This window comes from Tympanuchus pallidicinctus, unplaced genomic scaffold (assembly GCF_026119805.1).
Source record: "Tympanuchus pallidicinctus isolate F22 unplaced genomic scaffold, pur_lepc_1.0 scaffold118, whole genome shotgun sequence".
In the NCBI taxonomy this organism is placed as follows: Eukaryota; Metazoa; Chordata; class Aves; order Galliformes; family Phasianidae; genus Tympanuchus; species Tympanuchus pallidicinctus.
The window spans coordinates 42,809-70,427 of NW_026294636.1; the positions used below are offsets into that span (position 1 = coordinate 42,809).

Genomic DNA, 27,619 nt, shown 5'->3' on the forward strand with positions numbered 1-27,619 from the left:
CGAATCCCGATGGTCCCTATGTGTCCCTATAGGTCCTTACGGGGCCCTATGAACCATATGGCTCCCTATGTGTGTCTATGGATCCCTGTGGACTGAATGTATCTCTATGGGTCTCTATACAGCCCTATGCTTCTTCATGGGTCCCTATGGGTCCCTATGGTTGCCTATGTGTCCCTATGGGTCTCTATGGGTCCCTGTCAGTCCCTTTTAGGAAGTATTACTTTTCAGAAAGGGTGGTCAGGCACTGGAACGGACTGCCCAGGGAGGTGGTGGAGTCACCGACCCTGGGGGTGTTCAAGGAAAGACTGGATGTTGTATTGAGGGACATGGTTTAGTAGGAGCTATTGGGAATAGGTGAACGGTTGGACTGGATGATCTTTTAGGTCTTTTCCAACCTTGGTGATTCTATGATTCTATGATTCTATGATTCTATGTCTCGCCAGATGTCTCTATTGTTCCCAATGGGTTCCCTTTAGAGCCCTGTTGTTTTCTATGGGTCCCTATGGTTTTCTCTGGGTCCCTATGGGTGCCTATGGGTGTCTATGTGTCCCTATGGGTGCCTATGTGTCCCCATGGGTCTTTATGGTCCCTGTCAGTCCCTATGGCTCGCCATATGTCTCCATGGTTCCCAATGGGTACCCTTTAAAGCCCTATGGTTTTCTATGGGTCTCTATGGGTCCCTATGGATGCCTTTGGGTCCCTATGTACCTCTATGAGTCCCTATGGTTCCCTTATGAGTCTCTATGGGTCCCTATGGTTAACTATGTATCTCTATGTGTCTCTAGGGGTCCCTTGTGGTTCTCCATTGGTCGCTATGGGTCCCTATGAGTTTCTATTGTTCTCTATGGTTCTCTATGGGTCCCTATGTTTCCCTATAGGTCAATACGGAATTCTAGGTGTCCCTAGGGCTCCCCATGTATCTCTATCTGTCCCTTTGGGTCTCTTTGGTTCTCCATGGGTCCCTATGGTTCTCCATGTGTCCCTGTGGGTTTCTATGGGTCCCTATGGGTCTCCATGGGTCCCTATGGTTCCCTATGAATGCCTATAGGTCCCTATGTGCCCCTATAGGTCTCCAGGGGTCCCTATGGTTCCTTATGTATCTCTATGGGTCCTTAAGTGCCCCTATAGGTCTCTATCGGTCCCTATGGCTCCATATGTGTTTCTATGGGTCCGAATGTATCTCTATGGGTCGCTATGTGTCCCTATAGGTCCCCATGCATCTCTATGGGTCCCTAAGCATCCCTATGTGTTTCTATGGGGCTCTATGGGGCCCTATGCGTCCCTATAGGTCCCCATGCATCTCTATGGTTCCCTAAGCATCCCTATGTGTCCCTATGGGGCTCTATGAGGCATCTATCTCTATGGGTCCCTATTGGGTGCAATGGGTGCCTATGGGTCCCTAAGGATTCCTATGGGTGCCTATGTTTCTATGGGTCTTTATGGGTTGCTATGGGTCGCTATGTATCTCCATGGGTCCCTATGGCTCCCTACCGGTTTCTGTGGGTCTGAATGGATCTCTATGGCTCCCTATGCATCCCCATGGCGCCTTAGGGGTTCCTATGTGTCCCTATGGCTTTCTAGGAGTCCCTATGGCTTCCTGTGGGTTTCTATGGATCCCGATGTGTCCCTATGGATCTTTATGGGTCACTATGGGTGCCTGTGGCTCCCTATGACTTTCTACAGATGCCTATGGGTCCCTTTGGGTTTCTATGGGTCGCTATGTTTCCCTATGATTTTCTATTAGTCTGAATGTATCTCTATGGTTCCCTGTGGGTCCCTAGGGTTCCCTATGTATCTCTATGGGTCCCTATGTTCCCCTAGAGGTCTCTATGGGTCCCTATGGATCTCTAGGTGTCTCTATCGATGCCTATGGGTTGCTGTGGGTCGCTATATATCTTTATATTTCCCTATGGGTCCCTATAGGTCCCCATGCATCTCTATGGGTCCCTATGGGTCCCTATGGGTCCCTGTCAGTCCCTATGGCTCGCCATATGTCACTATGTTTCCCAATGGGTTCCCTTTAGAGCCCCATGGTTTCCTATGGGTCTCTATGAGTACCTATGGCTCCCTAAGTACCTCTATGGGTCCCTATGGTTCCCTATGGGTCTCTGTGGGTCCCTATGGTTAACTATGTATCTCTATGTGTCTCTAGGGGTCCCTGTGCTTCTCCATTGGTCGCTATGGGTCCCTATGAGTTTCTATGGTTCTGAATGCATCTCTATGGTTCTCTATGGGTCCCTATGGGTCCCTACGGGATTCTAGGTGTCCCTATGGGTCCCTATGGTTCTCCATGTGTCCCTGTGTGTTTCTATGGGTCCCTATGGGTCTCCATGGGTCCCTATGGTTCTCCATGTGTCCCTGTGGGTTTCTATGGGTCCCTATGGTTCCTTACGGATCTCTATGGGTCCTTAAGTGCCCCTATAGGTCTCTATGGGTCCCTATGTCTCCATATGCGTTTCTATGGCTCCGAATGTATCTCTATGGGTCCCTATGTGTCCCTATAGGTCCCCATGCATCTCTATGGGTCTCTATGGGTCCCTAAGCATCCCTATGTGTCCCTATGGGGCTCTATGATGCCCTATGGGGCCCTATGCGTCCCTATAGGTCCCCATGCATCTATCTCTATGGGTCTTTCTAAGATGGATTTCTAAGTGTCTCTATCGGTGCCTATGGGTCGCTGTGGGTCGCTCTATATCTTTATATTTCCCTCTGGGTCCCTATAGGTCCCCATACAACTCTATGGGTCTCTGTGGGTCCTTAAGCATCCCTATGGCCCCTATGGGTCCCTATGGCTCCTTATGTGTCTCTATGGGTCCCTATGGCTCCTTATGTGTCTCTATGGGTCCCTATGGGTGTCTATTGCTCCCTATGGTCTCTATGGGTCGCTACGGATGCCTATGTGTCCCTATGGCTTCCTATGCATCTCTATGGGTCTGTATGGTTCTTTATTGTCCCTATGGTTCCCTATGGTTCCCTATGGGTCTGTATGGGTCGCTATATTGCCTGTGGGTCCCACTGGTTCCCTACGTATCTCTCTGGTTCCCTATGGGTCTGTATGGCCCCCTTTGGCTCCCTATGGTTGCCTATTTATCCCTATGAGTCCCAACAGGTCCCTATGTGTCTCTGTGTATCTGTATGGGTCGTAATGGGTCGCTGTGTATCTCAATGGGTCCCTATGACTCCTTATGGGATTCTGTGGGTTCGAATGCATCTCTGTGGGTCCCTATACGTCTCTATAGATCTCTATGGCGCCCTATGGCTCCCTATTTATCGTTTTGTATCCCTATGGGTTCCTATGGTTCACTATGTATCTCTATCTGTCCCAATGGGTCTCTATGGTTCCCCATGGGTCCCTATGGTTCCCTATGTATCTCTATGGTTCCCTATGTGCCCCTATAGGTCTCTATGGGTCCCTATGGATCTCTATGTTTCTCTATGAATGCCTATAGGTCTCTATGGCTCCCTATGGGTTTCTATGCATCCAAATGTATCTCTATGGGTCTCTATGAGTTTCTATGGGACTGAATGTATCTCTATGGGGCCCTATGCAGCCCTATGTCTCCCAATGGGTCTCTATGCGTCCCTATGAGACTCAATGACTCCCTATGGGTCCCTGTGGTTCCCTATGCTTCCATATGCTTCTGTATGCTTCCGTATGCTTCCCTATGGGTCCCTATGGGTCCCTATGAATCTCTATGGGTCTCTATGGGTCCTATGAGTTTTTATGGGTCTGAATGTATCTCTGTGGGTTCCTATGCAGCCCTGTGGTTCTCTATGGGTCCATATGTGTCCCTATGGGTCCCTATTGTTCTCTATGGGTCGTTGTGGGTGCCTATAAGTCCCTATGGCTCCCTATGTATCTCTATGGGTCCCTGTGGGTTCCTTTGGTTCCCTGTGTATCTTTATGGGTCCCTATGTATCTTTATGTGTCTCTATGGGTTCCTGTGTCTTTATGTGTCTTTATGTGTCTCTATGGGTTCTCTGTGGGTTCCTATGCAGCCCTGTGGTTCTCTATGGGTCCATATGTGTCCCTATGACTCCCTATGGCTCTCTCTGAGTCCCTGTCGGTCCCTATGGATTTCTATCGGTCGCTATTAGTGGCATTGGGTCACATTGGGTCGCTATGTATCTCCATGGGTCCCTATGACTCCCTATGTGTTTCTATGGGTTCGAATGTATCTCTGTGGGTCCCTATGGGTCCCTATATGTCCCTATAGATCTCTAAGGATCCCTATGCATTCCTATGGTCCCTATGGGTCCCTATGGGTATTTATGGGGCCCTACAAATCCCTATGGCTCGCTATGTGTGTCTATAGTGACCCTGTGAGTCTATGGGTCACTATGGGTCCCTAAGTGTTTCCATGGGTCTGAGTGTATCCCTATGGGTCCCTATGGGTTCCTATGGGTCCCTATGGTTCTCTATGTATCTCTATCTGTCCCTTTGGGTCTCTATGGGTCCATATCGTCCCTATGGCTCCTATGTATCTCTATGGGTCTCTATGGGTCCCTATGGGTCGCTATGTGTCACTATATATCTCCGTGGGTCCCTATGGCTTCCTATTGGTCCCTAGAGGTCCCCATGCGTCTCTCTGGGTCTCTATTGGGTGCAATGTTTCCCTAAGGGTCCCTTTAGGTGCCTATCGGTCTCTATGGGTCACTATGGGTCGCTATGTATCTCCATGGGTCTCTATGGCTCCCTAGAGGTCCCTATAGATCTCTATGTGTTTCTATGGGTTGCTATGCATTCCTTTGTGTCCCTTTGTGTCCCTATGGGTCTCTATGGGTCGCTATGGGTCCCTTTGGCTCCCTATGTATCTCTACGGGTCTCTACGGGTCGCAGTGTGTCCCTATGGCTCCCTGTGCCCTAAAAGTAAAAATCCCTGATTTTAACCTTAAATATCGCTTATTTTCATAGAAATCCCTGTTTTTCCCCTAAAATATCTCTTATTTTCATGGAAATCCCTGTTTTTCCCCTGAAATATCGCTTATTTTCCTAGAAATCCCTGTTTTTAACTTTAAATATCGCTTATTTTCATGGAAATCCCTGTTTTTAACCTTAATTATCCCTTATTTACATAGAAATCCCTGTTTTTCCCCTTAAATATGGCTTATTTTCATGGAAATCCCTGTTTTTAACCTTAAATATCGCTTATTGTCCTAGAAATCCCTGTTTTTAACCTTAAATATCGCTTATTTTCACAGAAATCCCTGTTTTTAACCTTAAATATCTCTTATTTTCATAGAAATCCCTGTTTTTAACCTTAAATATCGCTTATTTTCATAGAAATCCCTGTTTTTCCCCTTAAATATCGCTTATTTTCATGGAAATCCCTGTTTTTAACCTTAAATATCGCTTATTTTCATAGAAATCCCTGTTTTTAACATTAAATATCACATATTTTCATTGAAATCCCTGTTTTTCACCTTAAATATCACTTATTTTCATAGAAATCCCTGTTTTTAACCATAAATATCACCTATTTTCATAGAAATCCCTGTTTTTAACCTTAAATATCACCTATTTTCATAGAAATCCCTGTTTTTCCTCTAAAATATCGCTTATTTTCACAGAAATCCCTGTTTTTAACCTTAAATATCTCTTATTTTCACAGAAATCCCTGTTTTTAGCCATAAATATCGCTTATTTTCATAGAAATCCCTGTTTTTCCCCTTAAATATCGCTTATTTTCACAGAAATCCCTGTTTTTAACCTTAAATATCGCTTATTTTCAAAGAAATCCCTGTTTTTAACCTTAAATATCGCTTATTTTCACAGAAATCCCTGTTTTTCCCCTTAAATATCGCTTACTTTCATAGAAATCCCTGTTTTTAACCCTAAATATCGCTTATTTTCCTAGAAATCCCTGTTTTTAACCTTAAATATCGCTTATTTTCATGGAAATCCCTGTTTTTAACCTTAAATATCGCTTATTTTCCTAGAAATCCCTGTTTTTCACCTTAAATATCGCTTATTTTCCTAGAAATCCCTGTTTTTCCCCTAAAATATCCCTTATTTTCATAGAAATCCCTGTTTTTAACCGTAAATATCGCTTATTTTCACGGAAATCCCTGTTTTTCCCCCTAAATATCGCTTATTTTCATGGAAATCCCTGTTTTTCCCCTTAAATATCGCTTATTTTCATGGAAATCCCTGTGTTTTTAACCTTAAATATCGCTTATTTTCATAGAAATCCCTGTTTTTAACATTAAATATGGATTATTTTCATAGAAATCCCTGTTTTTCCCCTTAAATATCGCTTATTTTCATAGAAATCCCTGTTTTTCACCTTAAATATCGCTTATTTTCATAGAAATCCCTGTTTTGAACATTAAATATCGCTTATTTTCATAGAAATACCTGTTTTTCCCCTAAAATATCACTTATTTTCATAGAAATCCCTGTTTTTCCCCTAAAATATCGCTTATTTTCATAGAAATCCCTGTTTTTAACCTTAAATATCGCTTATTTTCACAGAAATCCCTGTTTTTCCCCTAAAATATCGCTTATTTTCATGGAAATCCCTGTTTTTCCCCTAAAATATCGCTTATTTTCATAGAAATCCCTGTTTTTAACCTTAAATATCACCTATTTTCATAGAAATCCCTGTTTTTAACCTTAAAATATCGCTTATTTTCATAGAAATCCCTGTTTTTCCCCTTAAATATCGCTTATTTTCATGGAAATCCCGGTTTTTACCCTTAAATATCGCTTATTTTCATAGAAATCCCTGTTTTTAACCTTAAATATCGCTTATTTTTTCTAGAAACCCCTGTTTTTAACCTTAAATATCGCTTATTTTCATGGAAATCCCTGTTTTTCCCCTAAAAGATCGCTTATTTTCATAGAAATCCCTGTTTTTAACCTTAAATATTGCTTATTTTTTCTAGAAATCCCTGTTTTTAACTTTAAATATCGCTTATTTTCATGGAAATCCCTGTTTTTAACCATAAAATATCGCTTTTTTTATCTAGAAATCCCTGTTTTTAACCTTAAATATCGCTTATTTTCATAGAAATCCCTGTTTTTAACCCTAAAATATCGCTTATTTTTTCTAAAAATCCCTGTTTTTAACCTTAAATATCGCTTATTTTCAAGGAAATCCCTGTTTTTCCCCTAGAATATCGCTTATTTTCATAGAAATCCCTGTTTTTCCCCATAAATATCGCTTATTTTCATAGAAATCCCTGTTTTAAACCCTAAAATATCGTTTTTTTATCTAGAAATCCCTGTTTTTAACCTTAAATATCGCTTATTTTCATAGAAATCCCTGTTTTTAACCTTAAATATCGCTTATTTTTTCTAGAAATCCCTGTTTTTAACCCTAAAATATCGCTTATTTTCATGGAAATCCCTGTTTTTCCCCTTAAATATCGCTTATTTTCATGGAAATCCCTGTTTTTCCCCTTAAATATCGCTTATTTTCATAGAAATCCCTGTTTTTAACCTTAAATATCGCTTTTTTTTTCTAGAAATCCCCGTTTTTCCCCTTAAATATCGCTTATTTTCACAGAAATCCCCGTTTTTCCCCTTAAATATTGCTTATTTTCATGGAAATCCCTGTTTTTCCCCTTAAATATCGCTTATTTTCATAGAAATCCCTGTTTTTAACCTTAAATATCGCTTATATTCATAGAAATCCCTGTGTTTCCCCTAAAATATCGCTTACTTTCACAGAAATCCTTGTGTATCCCCTGAAATATCGCTTATTTTCATATAAATCCCTGTTTTTAACCTTAAATATCGCTTATTTTCCTAGAAATCCCTGTTTTTCCCCTAAAATATCGCTTATTTTCCTAGAAATCCTTTTTTTTTTTACCTTAAATATCACTTATTTTCATAGAAATCCCTGTTTTTAACATTAAATATGGATTATTTTCACAGAAATCCCTGTTTTCAACCTTAGATATCTCTTATTTTCATGGAAATCCCTGGTTTTAACGTAAATATCTCTTATTTTCAGAAATCCCTGTTTTTCCCCTTAAATATCGCTTACTTTCATAGAAATCCCTGTTTTTAACCTTAAATATCGCTTATTTTCATGGAAATCCCTGTTTTTAACCTTGAATATCAACTAATTTCATAGAAATCCCTGTTTTTCCCCTAAAATATCGCTTATTTTCCTAGAAATCCCTGTTTTTCCCCTTAAATATCGCTTATTTTCATGGAAATCCCTGTTTTTAACCTTAAATATCGCTTATTTTCATAGAAATCCCTGTTTTTCACCTAAAATATCGCTTATTTTCACAGAAATCCCTGTTTTTCCCCTAAAATATCACTTATTTTCATAGAAATCCCTATTTTTAACCTTAAATATCGCTTATTTTCATGGAAATTCCTGTATTTCCCCTTAAATATCGCTTATTTTCATAGAAATCCCTGTTTTTCCCCTTAAATATCGCTTATTTTTTCTAGAAATCCCTGTTTTTAACCCTAAAATATCGCTTATTTTTTCTAGAAATCCCTGTTTTTAACCTTAAATATCGCTTATTTTCACAGAAATCCCTGTTTTTCCCCTAAAATATCGCTTATTTTCATAGAAATCCCTGTTTTTAACCTTAAATATCGCTTATTTTCACAGAAATCCCTGTTTTTCCCCTTAAATATCGCTTATTTTCATGGAAATCCCTGTTTTTAACTTTAAATATTGCTTATTTTCATAGAAATCCCTGTTTTATTCATAAATATAACCTATTTTCATAGAAATCCCTGTTTTTCCCCTTAAATATCGCTTATTTTCATGGAAATCCCTGTTTTGAACATTAAATATCGCTTATTTTCATAGAAATCCCTGTTTTTCCCCTTAAATATCGCTTACTTTCATGGAAATCCCTGTTTTTAACCTTAATTATCCCTTATTTACATAGAAATCCCTGTTTTTCCCCTTAAATATGGCTTATTTTCATGGAAATCCCTGTTTTTAACCTTAAATATCGCTTATTGTCCTAGAAATCCCTGTTTTTAACCTTAAATATCGCTTATTTTCATAGAAATCCCGGTTTTTAACCTTAAATATCACTTATTTTCATAGAAATCCTTTTTTTTAACCCTAAAATATCGCTTATTTTCATAGAAATCCCTGTTTTTCCCCTAAAATATCGCTTATTTTCATAGAAATCCCTGTTTTTAACCTTAAATATCGCTTATTTTCATAGAAATCCCTGTTTTTCCCCTAAAATATCTCTTATTTTCATGGAAATCCCTGTTTTTCCCCTGAAATATCGCTTATTTTCCTAGAAATCCCTGTTTTTAACTTTAAATATCGCTTATTTTCATGGAAATCCCTGTTTTTAACCTTAATTATCCCTTATTTACATAGAAATCACTGTTTTTAACCCTAAAATATCGCTTATTTTCACAGAAACCCCTGTTTTTCCCCTTAAATATCACTTATTTTCATGGAAATCCCTGTTTTTAACCTTAAATATCACATATTTTCATTGAAATCCCTGTTTTTCACCTTAAATATCACTTATTTTCATAGAAATCCCTGTTTTTATCCTTAAATATCGCTTATTTTCATAGAAATCCCTTTTTTTAACCATAAATATCACCTATTTTCATAGAAATCCCTGTTTTTAACCTTAAATATCGCTTATTTTCACAGAAATCCCTGTTTTTCCCCTTAAAATATCACTTATTTTCATAGAAATCCCTGTTTTTATCCTTAAATATCGCTTATTTTCATAGAAATCCCTGTTTTTAACCATAAATATCACCTATTTTCATAGAAATCCCTGTTTTTCCCCTAAAATATCGCTTATTTTCACAGAAATCCCTGTTTTTAACCTTAAATATCTCTTATTTTCATAGAAATCCCTGTTTTTAACCTTAAATATCGCTTATTTTCATAGAAATCCCTGTTTTTCCCCTTAAATATCGCTTATTTTCATGGAAATCCCTGTTTTTAACCTTAAATATCGCTTATTTTCATAGAAATCCCTGTTTTTAACATTAAATATCACATATTTTCATTGAAATCCCTGTTTTTCACCTTAAATATCACTTATTTTCATAGAAATCCCTGTTTTTATCCTTAAATATCGCTTATTTTCATAGAAATCCCTGTTTTTAACCATAAATATCACCTATTTTCATAGAAATCCCTGATTTTAACCTTAAATATCACCTATTTTCATAGAAATCCCTGTTTTTCCCCTAAAATATCGCTTATTTTCACAGAAATCCCTGTTTTTAACCTTAAATATCTCTTATTTTCATAGAAATCCCTGTTTTTAACCATAAATATCGCTTATTTTCATAGAAATCCCTGTTTTTCCCCTTAAATATCGCTTATTTTCACAGAAATCCCTGTTTTTCCCCTAAAATATCGCTTATTTTCATAGAAATCCCTGTTTTTAACCTTAAATATCGCTTATTTTCACAGAAATCCCTGTTTTTCCCCTTAAATATCGCTTATTTTCATAGAAATCCCTGTTTTTAACTTTAAATATTGCTTATTTTCATAGAAATCCCTGTTTTATTCATAAATATAACCTATTTTCATAGAAATCCCTGTTTTTAACCGTAAATATCGCTTATTTTCATGGAAATCCCTGTTTTGAACATTAAATATCGCTTATTTTCATAGAAATCCCTGTTTTTCCCCTTAAATATCGCTTATTTTCATGGAAATCCCTGTTTTTAACCTTAATTATCCCTTATTTACATAGAAATCCCTGTTTTTCCCCTTAAATATGGCTTATTTTCATGGAAATCCCTGTTTTTAACCTTAAATATCGCTTATTGTCCTAGAAATCCCTGTTTTTAACCTTAAATATCGCTTATTTTCATAGAAATCCCGTTTTTTAACCTTAAATATCACTTATTTTCATAGAAATCCCTGTTTTTCCACTAAAATATCGCTTATTTTCATAGAAATCCCTGTTTTTCCCCTAAAATATCTCTTATTTTCATGGAAATCCCTGTTTTTCCCCTGAAATATCGCTTATTTTCCTAGAAATCCCTGTTTTTAACTTTAAATATCGCTTATTTTCATGGAAATCCCTGTTTTTAACCTTAATTATCCCTTATTTACATAGAAATCACTGTTTTTAACCCTAAAATATCGCTTATTTTCACAGAAACCCCTGTTTTTCCCCTTAAATATCACTTATTTTCATGGAAATCCCTGTTTTTAACATTAAATATCGCTTATTTTCATTGAAATCCCTGTTTTTCCCCTTAAATATCGCTTATTTTCATGGAAATCCCTGTTTTTAACCTTAAATATCGCTTATTTTCATAGAAATCCCTGTTTTTAACCATAAATATCACCTATTTTCATAGAAATCCCTGTTTTTAACCTTAAATATCGCTTATTTTCACAGAAATCCCTGTTTTTAACCTTAAATATCTCTTATTTTCATAGAAATCCCTGTTTTTATCCTTAAATATCGCTTATTTTCATAGAAATCCCTGTTTTTAACCTTAAATATCGCTTATTTTCATAGAAATCCCTGTTTTTCCCCTAAAATATCGCTTATTTTCACAGAAATCCCTGTTTTTAACCTTAAATATCTCTTATTTTCATAGAAATCCCTGTTTTTAACCTTAAATATCGCTTATTTTCATAGAAATCCCTGTTTTTCCCCTTAAATATCGCTTATTTTCATGGAAATCCCTGTTTTTAACCTTAAATATCGCTTATTTTCATAGAAATCCCTGTTTTTAACATTAAATATCACATATTTTCATTGAAATCCCTGTTTTTCACCTTAAATATCACTTATTTTCATAGAAATCCCTGTTTTTATCCTTAAATATCGCTTATTTTCATAGAAATCCCTGTTTTTAACCATAAATATCACCTATTTTCATAGAAATCCCTGTTTTTAACCTTAAATATCACTTATTTTCATAGAAATCCCTGTTTTTAACCTTAAATATCGCTTATTTTTTTTATGGAAATCCCTGTTTTTCACCTTAAATATCACCTATTTTCATAGAAATCCCTGTTTTTCCCCTAAAATATCGCTTATTTTCACAGAAATCCCTGTTTTTAACCTTAAATATCTCTTATTTTCATAGAAATCCCTGTTTTTAACCATAAATATCGCTTATTTTCATAGAAATCCCTGTTTTTCCCCTTAAATATCGCTTATTTTCATGGAAATCCCTGTTTTTAACCTTAAATATCGCTTATTTTCATAGAAATCCCTGTTTTTAACCTTAAATATCGCTTATTTTCACAGAAATCCCTGTTTTTCCCCTTAAATATCGCTTATTTTCATGGAAATCCCTGTTTTTAACCCTAAATATCGCTTATTTTCATAGAAATCCCTGTTTTTAACCTTAAATATCGCTTATTTTCATGGAAATCCCTGTTTTTAACCTTAAATATCGCTTATTTTCACAGAAATCCCTGTTTTTAACCTTAAATATCGCTTATTTTCATAGAAATCCCTGTTTTTCCCCTAAAATATCGCTTATTTTCATAGAAATCCCTGTTTTTAACCTTAAATATCGCTTTTTTTTTCTAGAAATCCCTGTTTTTCCCCTTAAATATCGCTTATTTTTAAGAAATCCTTTTTTTTTTTACCTTAAATATCGCTTATTTTCATAGAAATCCCTGTTTTTAACCTTAAATATCGCTTATTTTCCTAGAAATCCCTGTTTTTCCCCTTAAATATCGCTTATTTTCATGGAAATCCTTTTTTTTTTTACCTTAAATATCACTTATTTTCATAGAAATCCCTGTTTTTAACCTTAAATATGGATTATTTTCACAGAAATCCCTGTTTTCAACCTTAGATATCTCTTATTTTCATGGAAATCCCTGGTTTTAACGTAAATATCTCTTATTTACAGAAATCCCTGTTTTTCCCCTTAAATATCGCTTACTTTCATAGAAATCCCTGTTTTTAACCTTAAATATCGCTTATTTTCATGGAAATCCCTGTTTTTAACCTTGAATATCAACTAATTTCATAGAAATCCCTGTTTTTCCCCTAAAATATCGCTTATTTTCATAGAAATCCCTGTTTTTAACCTTAAATATCGCTTATTTTCACAGAAATCCCTGTTTTTAACCTTAAATATCGCTTATTTTCATAGAAATCCCTGTTTTTCACCTAAAATATCGCTTATTTTCACAGAAATCCCTGTTTTTCCCCTAAAATATCGCTTATTTTCATAGAAATCCCTGTTTTTAACCTTAAATATCGCTTATTTTCATAGAAATCCCTGTTTTTAACCTTAAATATCGCTTATTTTCATAGAAATCCCTGTTTTTAACCTTAAATATCGCTTATTTTCATAGAAATCCCTGTTTTTCCACTTAAATATCGCTTATTTTCATAGAAATCCCTGTTTTTCCCCTAAAATATCGCTTATTTTCATAGAAATCCCTGTTTTTCCCCTAAAATATCGCTTATTTTCATAGAAATCCCTGTTTTTAACCTTAAATATCGCTTATTTTCATAGAAATCCCTGTTTTTCCCCTTAAATATCGCTTATTTTCATAGAAATCCCTGTTTTTAACCTTAAATATCGCTTATTTTCATGGAAATCCCTGTTTTTCCCCTTAAATATGGCTTATTTTCATAGAAATCCCTGTTTTTAACCTTAAATATCGCTTATTTTCATGGAAATCCCTGTTTTTAACCTTAAATATCGCTTATTTTCATAGAAATCCCTGTTTTTCCCCTTAAATATCGCTTATTTTCATGGAAATCCCTGTTTTTAACCTTAAATATCGCTTATTTTCACAGAAATCCCTGTTTTTCCCCTAAAATATCGCTTATTTTCATAGAAATCCCTGTTTTTAACCTTAAATATCGCTTATTTTCACAGAAATCCACGTTTTTCCCCTAAAATATCGCTTTTTTTTTTCTAGAAATCCCTGTTTTTAACCTTAAATATCGCTTATTTTCACAGAAATCCCTGTTTTTAACCTTAAATATCGCTTATTTTCATGGAAATCCCTGTTTTTCCCCTTAAAATATCGCTTATTTTCATAGAAATCCCTGTTTTTCCCCTAAAATATCGCTTATTTTCATAGAAATCCCTGTTTTTAACCTTAAATATCACTTATTTTCATAGAAATCCCTGTTTTTAACCTTAAATATCACTTATTTTCAAAGAAATCCCTGTTTTTAAACTTAAATATCGCTTATTTTCACAGAAATCCCTGTTATTCCCCTTAAATATTGCTTATTTTCATAGAAATCCCTGTTTTTAACCTTAAATATCACTTATTTTCACAGAAATCCCTGTTTTTAACCTTAAATATCACCTATTTTCATAGAAATCCCTGTTTTTCCCATAAAATATCGCTTATTTTCCTAGAAATCCCCGTTTTTAACCTTAAATATCGCTTATTTTCATAGAAATCCCTGTTTTTAACCTTAAATATCACTTATATTCATAGAAATCCCTGTTTTTCAACCTTAAATATCGCTTATTTTCATAGAAATCCCTGTTTTTCCCCTTAAATATCGCTTATTTTCATAGAAATCCCTGTTTTTCCCCTTAAATATCGCGTATTTTCCTAGAAATCCCTGTTTTTCCCCTAAAATATCGCTTATTTTCATGGAAATCCCTGTTTTTCCCCCAAAATATCGCTTATTTTCATAGAAATCCCTGTTTTTAACCTTAAATATCGCTTACTTTCACAGAAATCCCTGTTTTTCCCCTAAAATATCGCTTATTTTCATAGAAATCCCTGTTTTTAACCTTAAATATGGCTTATTTTCACAGAAATCCCTGTTTTTAACCTTAAATATCGCTTTTTTTTCTAGAAATCCCTGTTTTTAACCTTAAATATCGCTTATTTTCAAAGAAATCCCTGTTTTTCCCCTTAAATATCGCTTATTTTCATGGAAATCCCTGTTTTTTAACCTTAAATATCACTTCTTTTCATGGAAATCCCTGTTTTTAACCTTAAATATCGCTTATTTTCAAAGAAATCCCTGTTTTTAACCTTAAATATCGCTTATTTTCATAGAAATCCCTGTTTTTAAGCTAAAATATCGCTTATTTTCATAGAAATCCCTGTTTTTCCCCTAAAATATCGCTTATTTTCCTAGAAATCCCTGTTTTTCCCCCTAAATATCGCTTATTTTCATAGAAATCCCTGTTTTTAACCTTAAAATATCGCTTATTTTCATGGAAATCCCTGTTTTTCCCCTAAAATATCGCTTATTTTCATAGAAATCCCTGTTTTTCCCCTAAAATATCGCTTATTTTCATGGAAATCCCTGTTTTCAACCATAATATCGCTTATTTTCATACAAATCCCTGTTTTTCCCCTAAAATATCGCTTATTTTCATGGAAATCCCTGTTTTTAAACTTAAATATCGCTTATTTTCATAGAAATCCCTGTTTTTCCCCTTAAATATCGCTTATTTTCATAGAAATCCCTGTTTTTCCCCTTAAATATCACTTATTTTCATAGAAATCCCTGTTTTTCCACTAAAATATCGCTAATTTTCATACAAATCCCTGCTTTTCCCAAAAATATCGCTTATTTTCATAGAAATCCCTGTTTTTAACCTTAAATATTGCTTATTTTCATAGAAATCCCTGTTTTTAACCTTAAATATCGCTTATTTTCATAGCAATCAATGTTTTTCCCCTTAAATATCGCTTATTTTCATAGAAATCCCTGTTTTTCCCCTAAAATATCGCTTTTTTTTTCTAGAAATCCCTGTTTTTAACCTAAAATATCGCTTATTTTCATGGAAATCCCTGTTTTTCCCCTTAAATATCGCTTATTTTCATAGAAATCCCTGTTTTTCACCTTAAATATCACCTAATTTCATAGAAATCCCTGTTTTTAACCCTAAAATATCGCTTATTTTCATAGAAATCCCCGTTTTTTAACCTTAAATATCACTTCTTTTCAGAGAAATCCCTGTTTTTAACCTTAAATATCGCTTATTTTCAAAGAAATCCCTGTTTTTAACCTTAAATATCACTTATTTTCATAGAAATCCCTGTTTTTAACCTTAAATATCGCTTATTTTTTTTTATAGAAATCCCTGTTTTTAACCTTAAATATCGCTTATTTTCATAGAAATCCCTGTTTTTAACCTTAAATATCGCTTATTTTCATAGAAATCCCTGTTTTTCCCATAAAATATTGCTTATTTTCATAGAAATCCCTGTTTTTCCACTAAAATATCGCTTATTTTCATGGAAATCCCTGTTTTTAGCCTTAAATATCACTTATTTTCATAGAAATCCCTGTTTTTAACCTTAAATATCGCTTATTATCATAGAAATCCCTGTTTTTCCCCTAAAATATCGCTTATTTTCATGGAAATCCCTGTTTTTCCCCTTAAATACTGCTTATTTTCCTAGAACTCCCTGTTTTTAACATTAAATATCGCTTACTTTTCACAGAAATCCTTGCTTTTCCCCTAAAATATCGCTTATTTTCATAGAAATCCCTGTTATTAACCTTAAATATGGCTTATTTTCACAGAAATCCCTGTTTTTCCCCTAAAATATCGCTTTTTTTTTCTAGAAATCCCTGTTTTTCCCCTTAAATATCGCTTATTTTCATGGAAATCCCTGTTTTTAACCTTAAATATCGCTTATTTTCATGGAAATCCCTGTTTTTAACCTTAAATATCGCTTATTTTCATAGAAATCCCTGTTTTTCCCCTAAAATATCGCTTATTTTCCTAGAAATCCCTGTTTTTAACCTTAAATATCACTTCTTTTCATGGAAATCCCTGTTTTTAACCTTAAATATCGCTTATTTTCAAAGAAATCCCTGTTTTTAACCTTAAATATCGCTTATTTTCATAGAAATCCCTGTTTTTCACCTAAAATATCGCTTATTTTCACAGAAATCCCTGTTTTTCCCCTAAAATATCGCTTATTTTCATAGAAATCCCTGTTTTTAACCTTAAATATCGCTTATTTTCATAGAAATCCCTGTTTTTAACCTTAAATATCGCTTATTTTCATAGAAATCCCTGTTTTTAACCTTAAATATCGCTTATTTTCATAGAAATCCCTGTTTTTCCACTTAAATATCGCTTATTTTCATAGAAATCCCTGTTTTTCCCCTAAAATATCACTTATTTTCATAGAAATCCCTGTTTTTCCCCTTAAATATCGCTTATTTTCATGGAAATCCCTGTTTTTAACCTTAAATATCGCTTATTTTCATAGAAATCCCTGTTTTTCCCCTTAAATATCGCTTATTTTCATAGAAATCCCTGTTTTTAACCTTAAATATCGCTTATTTTCATGGAAATCCCTGTTTTTCCCCTTAAATATGGCTTATTTTCATAGAAATCCCTGTTTTTAACCTTAAATATCGCTTATTTTCATGGAAATCCCTGTTTTTAACCTTAAATATCGCTTATTTTCATAGAAATCCCTGTTTTTCCCCTAAAATATCGCTTATTTTCATAGAAATCCCTGTTTTTAACCTTAAATATCGCTTATTTTCACAGAAATCCCTGTTTTTCCCCTAAAATATCGCTTATTTTCATAGAAATCCCTGTTTTCAACCTTAAATATCACTTATTTTCACAGAAATCCACGTTTTTCCCCTAAGATATCGCTTTTTTTTTTCTAGAAATCCCTGTTTTTAACCTTAAATATCGCTTATTTTCACAGAAATCCCTGTTTTTCCCCTTAAATATCGCTTATTTTTATGGAAATCCCTGTTTTTCACCTTGAATATCACCTAATTTCATAGAAATCCCTGTTTTTCCCCTAAAATATCGCTTATTTTCATAGAAATCCCCGTTTTTTAACCTTAAATATCACTTCTTTTCATAGAAATCCCTGTTTTTAACCTTAAATATCACTTATTTTCAAAGAAATCCCTGTTTTTAACCTTAAATATCGCTTATTTTCACAGAAATCCCTGTTATTCCCCTTAAATATTGCTTATTTTCATAGAAATCCCTGTTTTTAACCTTAAATATCACTTATTTTCACAGAAATCCCTGTTTTCAACCTTAAATATCACCTATTTTCATAGAAATCCCTGTTTTTCCCATAAAATATCGCTTATTTTCCTAGAAATCCCCGTTTTTAACCTTAAATATCGCTTATTTTCATAGAAATCCCTGTTTTTAACCTTAAATATCACTTATATTCATAGAAATCCCTGTTTTTCAACCTTAAATATCGCTTATTTTCATAGAAATCCCTGTTTTTCCCCTTAAATATCGATTATTTTCATAGAAATCCCTGTTTTTCCCCTTAAATATCGCGTATTTTCCTAGAAATCCCTGTTTTTCCCCTAAAATATCGCTTATTTTCATGGAAATCCCTGTTTTTCCCCTAAAATATCGCTTATTTTCATAGAAATCCCTGTTTTTAACCTTAAATATCGCTTACTTTCACAGAAATCCCTGTTTTTCCCCTAAAATATCGCTTATTTTCATAGAAATCCCTGTTTTTAACCTTAAATATGGCTTATTTTCACAGAAATCCCTGTTTTTAACCTTAAATATCGCTTTTTTTTCTAGAAATCCCTGTTTTTAACCTTAAATATCGCTTATTTTCAAAGAAATCCCTGTTTTTCCCCTTAAATATCGCTTATTTTCATGGAAATCCCTGTTTTTTAACCTTAAATATCACTTCTTTTCATGGAAATCCCTGTTTTTAACCTTAAATATCGCTTATTTTCAAAGAAATCCCTGTTTTTAACCTTAAATATCGCTTATTTTCATAGAAATCCCTGTTTTTAACCTAAAATATCGCTTATTTTCATGGAAATCCCTGTTTTTCCCCTAAAATATCACTTATTTTCATAGAAATCCCTGTTTTTCCCCTAAAATATCGCTTATTTTCATGGAAATCCCTGTTTTCAACCATAATATCGCTTATTTTCATAGAAATCCCTGTTTTTCCCCTAAAATATCGCTTATTTTCATGGAAATCCCTGTTTTTAAACTTAAATATCGCTTATTTTCATAGAAATCTCTGTTTTTCCCCTTAAATATCACTTATTTTCATAGAAATCCCTGTTTTTCCCCTTAAATATCACTTATTTTCATAGAAATCCCTGTTTTTCCACTAAAATATCGCTAATTTTCATACAAATCCCTGCTTTTCCCAAAAATATCGCTTATTTTCATAGAAATCCCTGTTTTTAACCTTAAATATTGCTTATTTTCATAGAAATCCCTGTTTTTAACCTTAAATATCACTTATTTTCATAGCAATCAATGTTTTTCCCCTTAAATATCGCTTATTTTCATAGAAATCCCTGTTTTTCCCCTAAAATATCGCTTTTTTTTTCTAGAAATCCCTGTTTTTAACCTAAAATATCGCTTATTTTCACAGAAATCCCTGTTTTTCCCCTTAAATATCGCTTATTTTCATAGAAATCCCTGTTTTTCACCTTAAATATCACCTAATTTCATAGAAATCCCTGTTTTTAACCCTAAAATATCGCTTATTTTCATAGAAATCCCCGTTTTTTAACCTTAAATATCACTTCTTTTCAGAGAAATCCCTGTTTTTAACCTTAAATATCACTTATTTTCAAAGAAATCCCTGTTTTTAACCTTAAATATCACTTATTTTCATAGAAATCCCTGTTTTTAACCTTAAATATCGCTTATTTTTTTTTATAGAAATCCCTGTTTTTAACCTTAAATATCGCTTATTTTCATAGAAATCCCTGTTTTTCCACTTAAATATCGCTTATTTTCATAGAAATCCCTGTTTTTCCCATAAAATATTGCTTATTTTCATAGAAATCCCTGTTTTTCCACTAAAATATCGCTTATTTTCATGGAAATCCCTGTTTTTAGCCTTAAATATCACTTATTTTCATAGAAATCCCTGTTTTTAACCTTAAATATCGCTTATTATCATAGAAATCCCTGTTTTTCCCCTAAAATATCGCTTATTTTCATGGAAATCCCTGTTTTTCCCCTTAAATACTGCTTATTTTCCTAGAACTCCCTGTTTTTAACATTAAATATCGCTTACTTTCACAGAAATCCTTGCTTTTCCCCTAAAATATCGCTTATTTTCATAGAAATCCCTGTTATTAACCTTAAATATGGCTTATTTTCACAGAAATCCCTGTTTTTCCCCTAAAATATCGCTTTTTTTTCTAGAAATCCCTGTTTTTCCCCTTAAATATCGCTTATTTTCATAGAAATCCCTGTTTTTAACCTTAAATATCGCTTATTTTCATGGAAATCCCTGTTTTTAACCTTAAATATCGCTTATTTTCATAGAAATCCCTGTTTTTCCCCTAAAATATCGCTTATTTTCCTAGAAATCCCTGTTTTTTAACCTTAAATATCACTTCTTTTCATGGAAATCCCTGTTTTTAACCTTAAATATCACTTATTTTCAAAGAAATCCCTGTTTTTAACCTTAAATATCGCTTATTTTCATAGAAATCCCTGTTTTTAAGCTAAAATATCGCTTATTTTCATAGAAATCCCTGTCTTTAACCTTAAATATCGCTTATTTTCATAGAAATCCCTGTTTTTAACCTTAAATATCGCTTATTTTCATAGAAATCCCTGTTTTTAAGCTAAAATATCGCTTATTTTCATAGAAATCCCTGTTTTTAACCTTAAATATCGCTTATTTTTTTTATAGAAATCCCTGCTTTTTAACCTTAAATATCACTTCTTTTCATGGAAATCCCTGTTTTTAACCTTAAATATCACTTATTTTCAAAGAAATCCCTGTTTTTAACCTTAAATATCACTTATTTTCATAGAAATCCCTGTTTTTAAGCTAAAATATCGCTTATTTTCCTAGAAATCCCTGTTTTTTAACCTTAAATATCACTTCTTTTCATGGAAATCCCCGTTTTTTAACCTTAAATATCACTTCTTTTCAAAGAAATCCCTGTTTTTAACCTTAAATATCACTTATTTTCAAAGAAATCCCTGTTTTTAACCTTAAATATCACTTATTTTCATAGAAATCCCTGTTTTTAACCTTAAATATCGCTTATTTTTTTTATAGAAATCCCTGTTTTTAACCTTAAATATCGCTTATTTTCATAGAAATCCCTGTTTTTCCACTTAAATATCGCTTATTTTCATAGAAATCCCTGTTTTTCCCCTTAAATATCGCTTATTTTCATAGAAATCCCTGTTTTTCCACTAAAATATCGCTTATTTTCATACAAATCCCTGCTTTTCCCAAAAATATCGCTTATTTTCATAGAAATCCCTGTTTTTCCCCTAAGATATCGCTTTTTTTTTCTAGAAATCCCTGTTTTTAACCTTAAATATCGCTTATTTTCACAGAAATCCCTGTTTTTCCCCTTAAATATCGCTTATTTTCATAGAAATCCCTGTTTTTCACCTTAAATATCACCTAATTTCATAGAAATCCCTGTTTTTAACCCTAAAATATCGCTTATTTTCATAGAAATCCCCGTTTTTTAACCTTAAATATCACTTCTTTTCAGAGAAATCCCTGTTTTTAACCTTAAATATCACTTATTTTCAAAGAAATCCCTGTTTTTAACCTTAAATATCACTTATTTTCATAGAAATCCCTGTTTTTAACCTTAAATATCGCTTATTTTCATAGAAATCCCTGTTTTTAACCTTAAATATCGCTTATTTTCATAGAAATCCCTGTTTTTAACCACTTAAATATCGCTTATTTTCATAGAAATCCCTGTTTTTCCCATAAAATATTGCTTATTTTCATAGAAATCCCTGTTTTTCCACTAAAATATCGCTTATTTTCATGGAAATCCCTGTTTTTAACCTTAAATATCACTTATTTTCATAGAAATCCCTGTTTTTAACCTTAAATATCGCTTATTATCATAGAAATCCCTGTTTTTCCCCTAAAATATCGCTTATTTTCATGGAAATCCCTGTTTTTCCCCTTAAATACTGCTTATTTTCCTAGAACTCCCTGTTTTTAACATTAAATATCGCTTACTTTCACAGAAATCCTTGCTTTTCCCCTAAAATATCGCTTATTTTCATAGAAATCCCTGTTATTAACCTTAAATATGGCTTATTTTCACAGAAATCCCTGTTTTTCCCCTAAAATATCGCTTTTTTTTCTAGAAATCCCTGTTTTTAACCTTAAATATCGCTTATTTTCATGGAAATCCCTGTTTTTAACCTTAAATATCGCTTATTTTCATGGAAATCCCTGTTTTTAACCTTAAATATCGCTTATTTTCATAGAAATCCCTGTTTTTCCCCTAAAATATCGCTTATTTTCCTAGAAATCCCTGTTTTTTAACCTTAAATATCACTTCTTTTCATGGAAATCCCTGTTTTTAACCTTAAATATCACTTATTTTCAAAGAAATCCCTGTTTTTAACCTTAAATATCGCTTATTTTCATAGAAATCCCTGTTTTTAAGCTAAAATATCGCTTATTTTCATAGAAATCCCTGTCTTTAACCTTAAATATCGCTTATTTTCATAGAAATCCCTGTTTTTAACCTTAAATATCGCTTATTTTCATAGAAATCCCTGTTTTTAACCTTAAATATCGCTTATTTTCATAGAAATCCCTGTTTTTAACCTTAAATATCGCTTATTTTTTTTATAGAAATCCCTGCTTTTTAACCTTAAATATCACTTCTTTTCATGGAAATCCCTGTTTTTAACCTTAAATATCACTTATTTTCAAAGAAATCCCTGTTTTTAACCTTAAATATCGCTTATTTTCATAGAAATCCCTGTTTTTAAGCTAAAATATCGCTTATTTTCCTAGAAATCCCTGTTTTTTAACCTTAAATATCACTTCTTTTCATGGAAATCCCCGTTTTTTAACCTTAAATATCACTTCTTTTCAAAGAAATCCCTGTTTTTAACCTTAAATATCACTTATTTTCAAAGAAATCCCTGTTTTTAACCTTAAATATCACTTATTTTCATAGAAATCCCTGTTTTTAACCTTAAATATCGCTTATTTTTTTTATAGAAATCCCTGTTTTTAACCTTAAATATCGCTTATTTTCATAGAAATCCCTGTTTTTCCACTTAAATATCGCTTATTTTCATAGAAATCCCTGTTTTTCCCCTTAAATATCGCTTATTTTCATAGAAATCCCTGTTTTTCCACTAAAATATCGCTAATTTTCATACAAATCCCTGTTTTTCCCAAAAATATCGCTTATTTTCATAGAAATCCCTGTTTTCAACCTTAAATATCGCTTATTTTCATAGAAATCCCTGTTTTTCCCCTAAAATATCGCTTATTTTCATGGAAATCCCTGTTTTACCACCAAAATATCGCTTATTTTCATAGAAATCTCTGTTTTTCCCCTTAAATATCGCTTACTTTCACAGAAATCCTTGTTTTTCCCCTAAAATATCGCTTATTTTCATAGAAATCCCTGTTATTAACCTTAAATATGGCTTATTTTCACAGAAATCCCTGTTTTTAACCTTAAATATCGCTTTTTTTTTTCTAGAAATCCCTGTTTTTAACCTTAAATATCGCTTATTTTCAAAGAAATCCCTGTTTTTCCCCTTAAATATCGCTTATTTTCATGGAAATCCCTGTTTTTAACCTTAAATATCGCTTATTTTCATAGAAATCCCTGTTTTTCCCCTAAAATATCGCTTATTTTCATGGAAATCCCTGTTTTTTAACCTTAAATATCACTTCTTTTCATGGAAATCCCTGTTTTTAACCTTAAATATCACTTATTTTCAAAGAAATCCCTGTTTTTAACCTTAAATATCGCTTATTTTCATAGAAATCCCTGTTTTTAAGCTAAAATATCGCTTATTTTCATAGAAATCCCTGTCTTTAACCTTAAATATCGCTTATTTTCATAGAAATCCCTGTTTTTAACCTTAAATATCGCTTATTTTCATAGAAATCCCTGTTTTTCCACTTAAATATCGCTTATTTTCATAGAAATCCCTGTTTTTCCCCTTAAATATCGCTTATTTTCATAGAAATCCCTGTTTTTAACCTTAAATATCGCTTATTTTCATAGAAATCCCTGTTTTTAACCTTAAATATCGCTTATTTTTTTTATAGAAATCCCTGCTTTTTAACCTTAAATATCACTTCTTTTCATGCAAATCCCTGTTTTTAACCTTAAATATCACTTATTTTCAAAGAAATCCCTGTTTTTAACCTTAAATATCGCTTATTTTCATAGAAATCCCTGTTTTTCCACTAAAATATCGCTAATTTTCATACAAATCCCTGTTTTTTAACCTTAAATATCACTTCTTTTCATGGAAATCCCCGTTTTTTAACCTTAAATATCACTTCTTTTCAAAGAAATCCCTGTTTTTAACCTTAAATATCACTTATTTTCATAGAAATCCCTGTTTTTAACCTTAAATATCACTTATTTTCATAGAAATCCCTGTTTTTAACCTTAAATATCGCTTATTTTTTTTATAGAAATCCCTGTTTTTAACCTTAAATATCGCTTATTTTCATAGAAATCCCTGTTTTTCCACTTAAATATCACTTATTTTCATAGAAATCCCTGTTTTTAACCTTAAATATCACTTATTTTCATAGAAATCCCTGTTTTTCCACTAAAATATCGCTAATTTTCATACAAATCCCTGCTTTTCCCAAAAATATCGCTTATTTTCATAGAAATCCCTGTGTTTTTAACCTTAAATATTGCTTATTTTCATAGAAATCCCTGTTTTTAACCTTAAATATCGCTTATTTTCATAGCAATCAATGTTTTTCCCCTTAAATATCGCTTATTTTCATAGAAATCCCTGTTTTTCCCCTAAGATATCGCTTTTTTTTTCTAGAAATCCCTGTTTTTAACCTAAAATATCGCTTATTTTCACAGAAATCCCTGTTTTTCCCCTTAAATATCGCTTATTTTCATAGAAATCCCTGTTTTTCACCTTAAATATCACCTAATTTCATAGAAATCCCTGTTTTTAACCCTAAAATATCGCTTATTTTCATAGAAATCCCCGTTTTTTAACCTTAAATATCACTTCTTTTCAGAGAAATCCCTGTTTTTAACCTTAAATATCACTTATTTTCAAAGAAATCCCTGTTTTTAACCTTAAATATCACTTATTTTCATAGAAATCCCTGTTTTTAACCTTAAATATCGCTTATTTTTTTTTATAGAAATCCCTGTTTTTAACCTTAAATATCGCTTATTTTCATAGAAATCCCTGTTTTTCCACTTAAATATCGCTTATTTTCATAGAAATCCCTGTTTTTCCCATAAAATATTGCTTATTTTCATAGAAATCCCTGTTTTTCCACTAAAATATCGCTTATTTTCATGGAAATCCCTGTTTTTAGCCTTAAATATCGCTTATTTTCCTAGAAATCCCTGTTTTTAACCTTAAATATCGCTTATTATCATAGAAATCCCTGTTTTTTAACCTTAAATATCGCCTATTTTCATGGAAATCCCTGTTTTTCCCCTAAAATACTGCTTATTTTCCTAGAACTCCCTGTTTTTAACATTAAATATCGCTTACTTTCACAGAAATCCTTGCTTTTCCCCTAAAATATCGCTTATTTTCATAGAAATCCCTGTTTTTAACCTTAAATATCGCTTATTTTTTTTATAGAAATCCCTGCTTTTTAACCTTAAATATCACTTCTTTTCATGGAAATCCCCGTTTTTTAACCTTAAATATCACTTCTTTTCAAAGAAATCCCTGTTTTTAACCTTAAATATCACTTATTTTCATAGAAATCCCTGTTTTTAACCTTAAATATCACTTATTTTCATAGAAATCCCTGTTTTTAACCTTAAATATCGCTTATTTTTTTTATAGAAATCCCTGTTTTTCCCCTTAAATATCGCTTATTTTCATAGAAATCCCTGTTTTTCCCCTTAAATATCGCTTATTTTCATAGAAATCCCTGTTTTCAACCTTAAATATCGCATATTTTCATAGAAATCCCTGTTTTTCCCCTAAAATATCGCTTATTTTCATGGAAATCCCTGTTTTACCACCAAAATATCGCTTATTTTCATAGAAATCTCTGTTTTTCCCCTTAAATATCGCTTACTTTCACAGAAATCCTTGTTTTTCCCCTAAAATATCGCTTATTTTCATAGAAATCCCTGTTATTAACCTTAAATATGGCTTATTTTCACAGAAATCCCTGTTTTTAACATAAAATATCGCTTATTTTCAAAGAAATCCCTGTTTTTCCCCTTAAATATCGCTTATTTTCATGGAAATCCCTGTTTTTAACCTTAAATATCACTTATTTTCATAGAAATCCCTGTTTTTCCCCTAAAATATCGCTTATTTTCCTAGAAATCCCTGTTTTTTAACCTTAAATATCACTTCTTTTCATGGAAATCCCTGTTTTTAACCTTAAATATCGCTTATTTTCAAAGAAATCCCTGTTTTTAAGCTAAAATATCGCTTATTTTCATAGAAATCCCTGTTTTTAAGCTAAAATATCGCTTATTTTCATAGAAATCCCTGTTTTTCCCCTCAAATATCGCTTATTTTCCATGAAATCCCTGTTTTTCCCCCTAAATATCGCTTATTTTCATACAAATCCCTGTTTTTCCCCTTATATATCGCTTATTTTCATGGAAATCCCTGTTTTTCCCCTAAAATATCGCTTATTTTCATGGAAATCCCTGTTTTTCCCCCAAAATATCGCTTATTTTCATAGAAATCCCTGTTTTTAACCTTAAATATCGCTTACTTTCACAGAAATCCTTGTTTTTCCCCTAAAATATCGCTTATTTTCATAGAAATCCCTGTTTTTAACCTTAAATATGGCTTATTTTCACAGAAATCCATGTTTTTAACCTTAAATATCGCTTTTTTTTCTAGAAATCCCTGTTTTTAACCTTAAATATCGCTTATTTTCAAAGAAATCCCTGTTTTTCCCCTTAAATATCGCTTATTTTCATGGAAATCCCTGTTTTTTAACCTTAAATATCACTTCTTTTCATAAAAATCCCTGTTTTTAACCTTAAATATCACTTATTTTCAAAGAAATCCCTGTTTTTAACCTTAAATATCGCTTATTTTCATAGAAATCCCTGTTTTTAAGCTAAAATATCGCTTATTTTCATAGAAATCCCTGTTTTTCCCCTTAAATATCACTTCTTTTCCTAGAAATCCCTGTTTTTCCCCCTAAATATCGCTTATTTTCATAGAAATCCCTGTTTTTCCCCTTATATATCGCTTATTTTCATGGAAATCCCTGTTTTTCCCCTAAAATATCACTTATTTTCATAGAAATCCCTGTTTTTCCCCTAAAATATCGCTTATTTTCATGGAAATCCCTGTTTTCAACCATAATATCGCTTATTTTCATGGAAATCCCTGTTTTTAACCTTAAATATCGCTTCTTTTCAAAGAAATCCCTGTTTTTAACCTTAAATATCGCTTATTTTCACAGAAATCCCTGTTATTCCCCTTAAATATTGCTTATTTTCATAGAAATCCCTGTTTTTAACCTTAAATATCACTTATTTTCACAGAAATCCCTGTTTTTAACCTTAAATATCACCTATTTTCATAGAAATCCCTGTTTTTCCCATAAAATATCGCTTATTGTCCTAGAAATCCCCGTTTTTAACCTTAAATATCACTTATTTTCATGGAAATCCCTGTTTTTCCCCTAAAATATAATTTACTTTCATAGAAATCCCTGTTTTTAGCCTTAAATATGGCTTATTTTCATAGACATCCCTGTTTTTAACCTTAAATATAGCTTTTTTTTTTCTAGAAATCCCTGTTTTT

The 27,619-nt window shown here is 32.7% G+C and overlaps 2 long non-coding RNA genes across 4 annotated transcripts in view; one reads left to right on the forward strand and one right to left on the reverse strand.

Moving 5' to 3' along the window:
* The window catches only part of LOC128075087 (uncharacterized), a 65,125-nt gene that overhangs the window by 7,104 nt on the left and 30,402 nt on the right, over window positions 1-27,619 (forward strand). The gene's annotated exons all lie outside the window — the stretch shown is intronic.
* The window catches only part of LOC128075086 (uncharacterized), a 50,359-nt gene continuing 28,390 nt past the window's right edge, over window positions 5,651-27,619 (reverse strand). Inside the window, exons 17-29 of the long non-coding RNA XR_008203636.1 lie at window positions 23,699-23,903; window positions 22,335-22,457; window positions 18,871-18,992; window positions 17,926-18,090; window positions 17,308-17,471; window positions 16,775-17,061; window positions 14,305-14,345; window positions 13,072-13,317; window positions 11,346-11,468; window positions 9,788-9,869; window positions 8,965-9,170; window positions 6,165-6,574; window positions 5,651-5,711 (exon numbers count right to left, since the gene is read on the reverse strand). This is a non-coding gene — a long non-coding RNA (uncharacterized LOC128075086). The remainder of the gene's footprint in view (window positions 5,712-6,164; window positions 6,575-8,964; window positions 9,171-9,787; window positions 9,870-11,345; window positions 11,469-13,071; window positions 13,318-14,304; window positions 14,346-16,774; window positions 17,062-17,307; window positions 17,472-17,925; window positions 18,091-18,870; window positions 18,993-22,334; window positions 22,458-23,698; window positions 23,904-27,619) is intronic.